The sequence below is a fragment of the Corvus hawaiiensis genome, chromosome 16 (assembly GCF_020740725.1).
Source record: "Corvus hawaiiensis isolate bCorHaw1 chromosome 16, bCorHaw1.pri.cur, whole genome shotgun sequence".
In the NCBI taxonomy this organism is placed as follows: domain Eukaryota; kingdom Metazoa; phylum Chordata; class Aves; order Passeriformes; family Corvidae; genus Corvus; species Corvus hawaiiensis.
In genome coordinates, this window is record NC_063228.1 from 3,259,032 (window position 1) to 3,266,132 (window position 7,101).

At 44.6% G+C, this 7,101-nt stretch overlaps 1 long non-coding RNA gene across 1 annotated transcript; it reads left to right on the forward strand.

Moving 5' to 3' along the window:
* The first annotated feature begins 335 nt into the window (after positions 1 to 335).
* On the forward strand, positions 336 to 5,080 carry LOC125334518. The gene is made up of 3 exons (XR_007207160.1): positions 336 to 474; positions 1,390 to 1,543; positions 3,772 to 5,080. It is a non-coding gene; the product is annotated as an uncharacterized LOC125334518 (long non-coding RNA).
* Positions 5,081 to 7,101: the final 2,021 nt, after the last annotated feature.

A 7,101-nucleotide genomic window follows, 5' to 3' on the forward strand; every position in this document is an offset into this window, starting at 1 on the left:
AGGCTGCCGCAGTGGCAGTGGAGATGGGAATGTGGAAGGACAATACAGAGGAGGTATCAGGTTGATCTTTCTTTTCCCATTGAGCTGCTCACATGTCAGATTTTTCATCTCCAGAGTGGTGGTGTAAATCAGCTGAAGGCAGCAGGATTTGCCCCTGCTCTGCAGAGCCCTGGCTATGCGTGCACATGTGAGTAATCCCGTTGGAATCAAGGACTTGAAAGAGGAGCGCGCACGAGAGTCGTGTTTTGTAGATATAAGGGCTGGAATCTGGGCCACATGGCTCAGGACAAAGAGACGTGTCAGTTCTGCACAAATAACATAGGCATTCGCCTTCCAAACTCCAACCTACTTAGCAAGTGCCAGAGTCACTCTTTCCATCCCACGTCTTGGGGAGCGGGGACCAGGACAGCGGGGTGACCTTCGCAGGAGCTCGGATGAGCCCAGGGACTGGGTGCTCCTGGCAGCCAGGGAGAGGTGGGTGCACTGCAGCCTGCATGCTCTGATGGGGCAGCGAATGGGATCTCGCTGTGCAAGCAGGGAAGAGCTGTGCTTTGAGCCGTGATCTTGCTGGAACAAAAGTCTGCTGCAGCCTGCTGTAGGTACCATCTCTGCTGCAGGGCAGTTCTGACCATAGCAGGAGGAAATAGCCTCTGTTTCTCCTCCAAACACTTTGCCTCTGTACAGCAATCAACTCCTAAAGCCTCAATGAAAGAGGGTTACAAAACAATCAAAGGAGAGAGGGAGTGTGAGAGACCACCCAGGTCAGGGTGCGTCTGCAGGCATGCATCACTCCATGCAGTGTAAGACTTCTCTGAGCCACTTCTGGGAGATTTTACCGTAGGAATATGACTAACACAACACTTGGCAAAGCAAAGACTAATAGTGTGATTGTTCTGTCGGCTTCTTCCCTTCTTGAGTAATATCGTGCTGAGCAGTGTTTGAGTGAGCGATCTGAAAGGCCTTTTCATTATTGTATCGAAAACTCCTCTGACTGCAGATCTCTTAATCAAAGGACTTTTATGTAAAGTCACATTTTTTCCAAAACCAGAAAAGTTCAGGCTCAGAGCATAAACATTAGACTCATTATTTAGAAATAGCAAGTAAGTCCTTTGGGTTCTGGTATCAGATCAAAGCTAAAAAATTAAATTGCTTCAGAAAAAAAATTAGTTCATTTTGGGAATCAGCATATTTCTTGTTTGCTTTTTCATTATGGAGCTAAAAAAAGGAATAGTGAGATTCTGCCGGTGGTTTTCAAGTGTTTTCCAAAACTGGATGGATGCTGCATGCTAAGAACTGCCACAGTCTGTGGAGGCAGAAAATATTTTGTTGACATGACAATAAAAACATTCTGCAGATTTATCGAATTATTTTCTCCATCACCATCCACAGCCACAAGAAAGCAGCATGATCCCCACCCTGCCGTGGAACAGAAACCTGCTCTCAGCTGGCACTGCCTTTGAACTGAAGTGCTGGAATTTGCCCCAACACGTGGAGGAAGAGATTTCCCTCCATGTTGTGGGTGAGACTTGGGAAGAGGCCTCAGGTCAGCAGTGTCCCCCACCAACACATGGCCTGACCATGTTGTCCCAAAGAAATCACTCCTTTTGGGACTGCCCAGTGGTAGCCACTTTACCAATGGTGGTTTGGGCTGAGATAATTAGTTTATTATTGCTAATGGGTGTAGCACCACTATTCTGGTCACCAGTGCTGTCCATCTTCCTCCAGCCCTACCTGTCACACTTCTGTCTCCTCCTTGTTTGTGGCCCTTGCCTGATTTTTAGGTTGTGGATGCACAGGTGATGGAATTGGCTCTTGGCACAGGTGGAGGATGGAGATGTGGGGGTGGTGGAGGGCCATGTCCCACAGATCAGACACTGCCAAGACAGACACTTTCTCCATCCAAGACAAATCCCACCCTGGAAACAGCTGCTGCTGACAGCAGCTCCCACCCTTCTGGTGGTGCTGGATGCTGAGTCCACGGTGCTGACTGCCATGTTGGGGTATCTCAGGAGAGAGGGAGCGAGGGGAGAGGCCAGACTAATATTTGGGATTGCTTTTTTTTTACCATTGCCTTCCTGATATTTTTCCCCAGCATCCATTATCTGTTGTGCTCACAAGGCAAACATGACCAACCTTAATTCCTGCTGATTTTTGTGAACTCTGCAAGTGCCTCAGAGAGAGGTGGGACTCTCGAGAAGTACCAGGGAGAGCAGGATGCTGAGGGCTGAGGAATGGCAGAAATGCCGCATGTTTTCTGTTTGTGACACCGTGGCTGATGGGCATCATTTAATCACACAGCAAGACCGGTTCACTCTACCTTTACACCAGTCCTTAAGATGTTTCCCTTATCTCTGGCTTTCTGTGGAGGGCTGGGGTTTTCCCTGTCTGGTTCCTCTGTCACCTACAGGTGGCTTTCAGTGCTTAATCCCTGGGAAATGTGAGTTGTCTCCATGACTCAGCCGCAGTTTCCCTGCTCGGCTGTCACACGGTGTTTCATCTTTTCACTTCTCAGTCCCCATCTGTACAAAGAGGTCAGTAATGAGAGGAAAACAAGCATAGCAGGGTCAGCTACACACAGATCCCCAAGTGTTGAGGGGCCATACAATTTCTTAAATGAATTGGTCACATGATACTCATGATACTCTTTTTTTTTTTCTTTTTCTCCTTTACTGGGTAATTGGAACTTCATAGACATTAAGAATCTGAAACATGCGTAACAGTTCTTTATGTACAAACAGCTTTTTCTCTGCAAACTGAGGGGCTTGTGGGGAAGAGAGTCTTTCTGTGAACACTGGAGAGAGCAAGCACCTGTTTCCCACAAGTGTTATGATTCCCACAACTGGCACGAACAGTTGATATTCAGGGTATAAATGCAACATTTCCATCTCTGCATCTCAGGATTAGCTGCGTTGTCCCCAGTTAAACCTCCTCACTGAATATATATAACTAAATCTTTCCAAATGACCATGCCCTGCTCCCTCTCATAAGTTCTGCCTTCATCTGGCCTAACTTCTGCCCAAGTCTTTGCATTTCCTATAGGCTCAGCACTTGAAGACCTCAATTAATTTCTTAGATTTGGAGGCCTCCAGCTAGAAGAGACAGGAGGCCCAAGAACTTGGGTGGATGAGTTGCTCCTCTGGGTCTCATAGAATGGGAGACACGTAGCCATCAGATTGGCACTGTGCCGATGGAAAGGCCCCTGCTGAAGCCAGAGTATGTAATTTGAACTTGTAAATTCAGTAACATGGGAACCAATTACACAGAAACCCAAGCTTCAGCAGGCAAGGCTGCACTCTGCTGCTGCTCCTCGGCGAACGACACGCAGTGAAGGTCGGGATTGAGCTGATGCTGGGCTGGCAGCAATACTGAATCCTCTGGAATTTGTGTGCTGTCTTCAGAAAGGAGGAATAATGTAGAAAAAACACTTCTGGCCACCCAATTCCATGCTGCCACTCAGCCCTGACCCATTATTTGGGAAATTTCTACTTGAGGAAGGAAAGGATAAATCAGAGTACATTAAAAAAAAAGCTTGAAATTCTGGCTCAAGGCAGGGAATCAGAGGAGAGCAGAGTCCAAACTTTTCTGCTAGTTTAGTAAAACGGTGTGATATGATCTATTAAGCAGGGGAAAGGAAAAAAGACAAGCTCTTCTGCAGGCATTGCTGGGCAATGTGAAGAGACACCTGGGAAGAGACTTTCTAGCAGAAAGAAGTGGGCTCAAGGAGGTAGAAGTGGCTCTTTCTTAGATGTTATTTTTCTTAACTACCTTCAGCACCATCTGATGGAGCTCACTGATCACACCATCACGCTTCCCGGTGCGGGGAGATCGTGTGTTACACACGCTTGAACACGGAGAGCTGGTGCTGGACGCCAAGAAAGCAGCTGGGAAAACACACCACAGCCAAGGGACCTCTGCACAGGCACCACCAGATGGGGTCTGGACATGGAGGCCCAGCTCCAACAACCCTGCACCCCACTCCAGTGTCAGCACAGCATCACACCATGGCAGGAAAGCTGCTTTTTGGGAAATGGGAATAACACCAGCACAAATCGCTCCCAACTGAATTGTTCATGGACCTTCAGACACCATCAAAGTCAGGAGCACAGCATGTTCGTGGCCAAAATCAATCACTCCATTCTCACACTGGGAGGGGGAAGGGGCAGCAGTAAAGGGATGTTATTCTGTGTTTGAAGGAAACATTCGACCAGAGACCTATTTTTCTTTCTGTAAGAGAGTAAATTGGCCATAACTGCAAATGAACTGCAGGGATTCACTACAGACCAGGATAAAAAATTCATTTTATTTCATTGCAATTTCAGAATTTAAGGAGTAGAAAGTATTGATTTAAATAATTAAACCATTTTGTAATCTTATACTTAAAAGTGTCTGTCTGTAAACATGGACAAAAAGGACATTATAAGCTTTTGAGGAGAACATAAGAGTCTAAGACTCAGGGAGACTTCTGGTTCTCTAAAACTCTTAAGTGGTCATCTAAACATGTTTTAAACTCTGGCCTGCCTGCATTTTTGCAAGTGACAGAGATGTTCCACTTGTTTCTCATGCCCAGACTTCACCCTTCAGTGCTCCACTTGTTCTCTGCACGCCTTGAGTCCTGGCTGTCACTCTTTGCCTCTGTGTCCTGAGCCCCTCTGAGCAGTTTTCATGTCTCTGGGCTGCAGTCTCTCTCTTTGTTTCATATCTGAACCTATCCCTACACTTCCATATCTGCACTTATAAAGTATCTCTTTTCTGGTATTACTTACTCGTAATCACTCTATAATTACATTGTGGAGCCCTGTCGAGCTCCCAGGAACAAATCTCATATGAAGGATGCAAAAATGGACCTCTATCTCAGGGAAAATTGTGGCATGTCAGAGATGAGGAAGTTGTTTGATCATTAGTCTTATCTAGAACAAATTGCGCATAATAACCTTTAATATTTTCTATCAGATTTGGTTCCTCAGAGAGACACAGGTTTTAATTAATCTGTATTTAACGGAATCATTTAAGTATATCTGAGCCCCCAAAATAAGATACTTAAATGTGCATTAAAAAATAAATAAATCACTAGTTCACTGAATGTGGCCCTTGTCTCACTGCCCTTGACATAGGCTTTAGAACTCAAAACTTTTGTATTGACTTAAGATAAATGCTGCAAGACCATAAGCAATCCATTGTTCTTATGGTACCCAATAATCTAGTCCTTTTATTTAAATATGATATAAGTAATCCCAGAGCCAATGAAAGCACGGAGTGACTAGGTGCTACGTTCCACAAATACTGTATTGCATAGAAGAGTTTAACTCCTTATCAGAAGAACAGTTGGCTGTGACCGTATTAACAATTATATTATCAGTTTTCCTTGGCAACATTTATGTGTCAAAACGTATCATGGGTTTCACAGCTTAGCTCCAGAAATAGGCTGTGATCCGGGTGACATCATACCTCTCTCCGTAAACCCCTTCTTTTTTTGGTTTTCATCCTTCCATAAACACTTGTACTCCCAGACCTACACTGGACCCACTCAGGCCACTGAGGCATAATGAGCTCTTCCCACCTTTCAGCATCACAGCCTGGAAGGAGGGTTGAAAATTTTACCAAAAAAGCTTTTTTTGTGCTGGAGAACAGGAGACTTTGTGGCTCTGCTGTGGCAGCGCGGGAGAAGTGCAGAGGCCGTGTTAAAACCGTGACCACTGTGGGGTGGACAGGCACCAGAGGCTGTGGGTGACTGAACAGGGCTGTGGGCTCGCTGTGGGATGTCAAAGGATAAGAACGTGTCAGGGCTGGGAGGTGCAACTCCCTCTCTCCATCCGCGTCCCGGGATGAGCCGCGCCATCACTCTGCCCGCGGCACAGAGCAGGGGAAGGCTGTGAAAAGCCAGGCAGAGCTGAAAGCCTCCTCTCCAAAGCCTAACTGGGGTTTTTAAACACTAGGGAACACGATTCTTACAAAGGAAGCCTTAGAAAGTGGCATTGTGAAACTGCATTGCAAAACTCAATTAAGTGAAGTTGCAAGCAGCTACGCAACAGTGCTGTGTTGGAGGCTGGGTGCCACTGGGGTGATTCACGAGCAAACATTGCACTGGCTTTTCAATTTTATTATTTTGTTGGTGTCTTTTCAATTTTTTCACAGGTGTATATTAAGGAAAACTTCTAGAATATGTTTATAGCATTCAAAGGCATTCTGTCAAGCCTTTCCTTTTAAAAGTCATGAAGGATGAGGTAGTAACTAAAAACATGTAATACGTCATCACGATCAGTTCCATGTCTTCATGAATGAAGCCACAGTCCAAAACATTTTCCTTTATTTTGGAGGACCAGTTTCCCGGATCTCAACATAATTGGCTTTTACCTTCAAAATCTAGGAAGTTATAAGATGGGGTAAAAAAAGAAACCAACCAACCAAAAAAAATCCACCACTGAATTGAAAAGTTGTCTTAGGAATCACTCAGGAAAACTAAAACTAAGCTAAACTTTGAAATTGAGTGTTTGGATCACATTAAACTCTGGGACAGGGTTACTCAAGTTTTAGCCATTCCAGTTTTGATTTCATTTACTTTGGAAAAGAGTTCAGCAGCAGTGAACTTAAGGCACTACTGTCAGTAACTGAAGAGAAGCTTTATAATGGACTTTAAGATCTTTTGGGTTTTTTTGGAAGCTTCTGTGTAATTCTTCATGCAAACAGCTCTTCACTGGACAGATAGCATTTGAATATTGGGATGTTCCTATCAATCCCTGCAGAAGTTTGGAAGTGACACACAGCCCAAAATAAAGATATACTTAAAAATTTCTTGGTTGTTTTTTTTTTTCTTTTCCATTTCCTTTTATTTTTCCCTCCAAAAGCCAGAGGCATAATTAAAAAAAAAAAAAAAAAAAAAGAGAGAGGGAGAAGAGAGAGAGGGGAAAAATACAGTGGAATTGCAGAACAAACAAGATGGCAAAATAACAGAACTATTTTTTAATAAGCTGGGAATTTGCCTCAGTATGCAGTTCTTGGAGGAGAGGAAGTTTCTGTGAGCTGGCCAGACTGCCTGTTGCAGACATATGGACACCTGGAAGAAAAGACAGAAGAAAGTTTTATTCTTGTATAATCCTAAGGTTT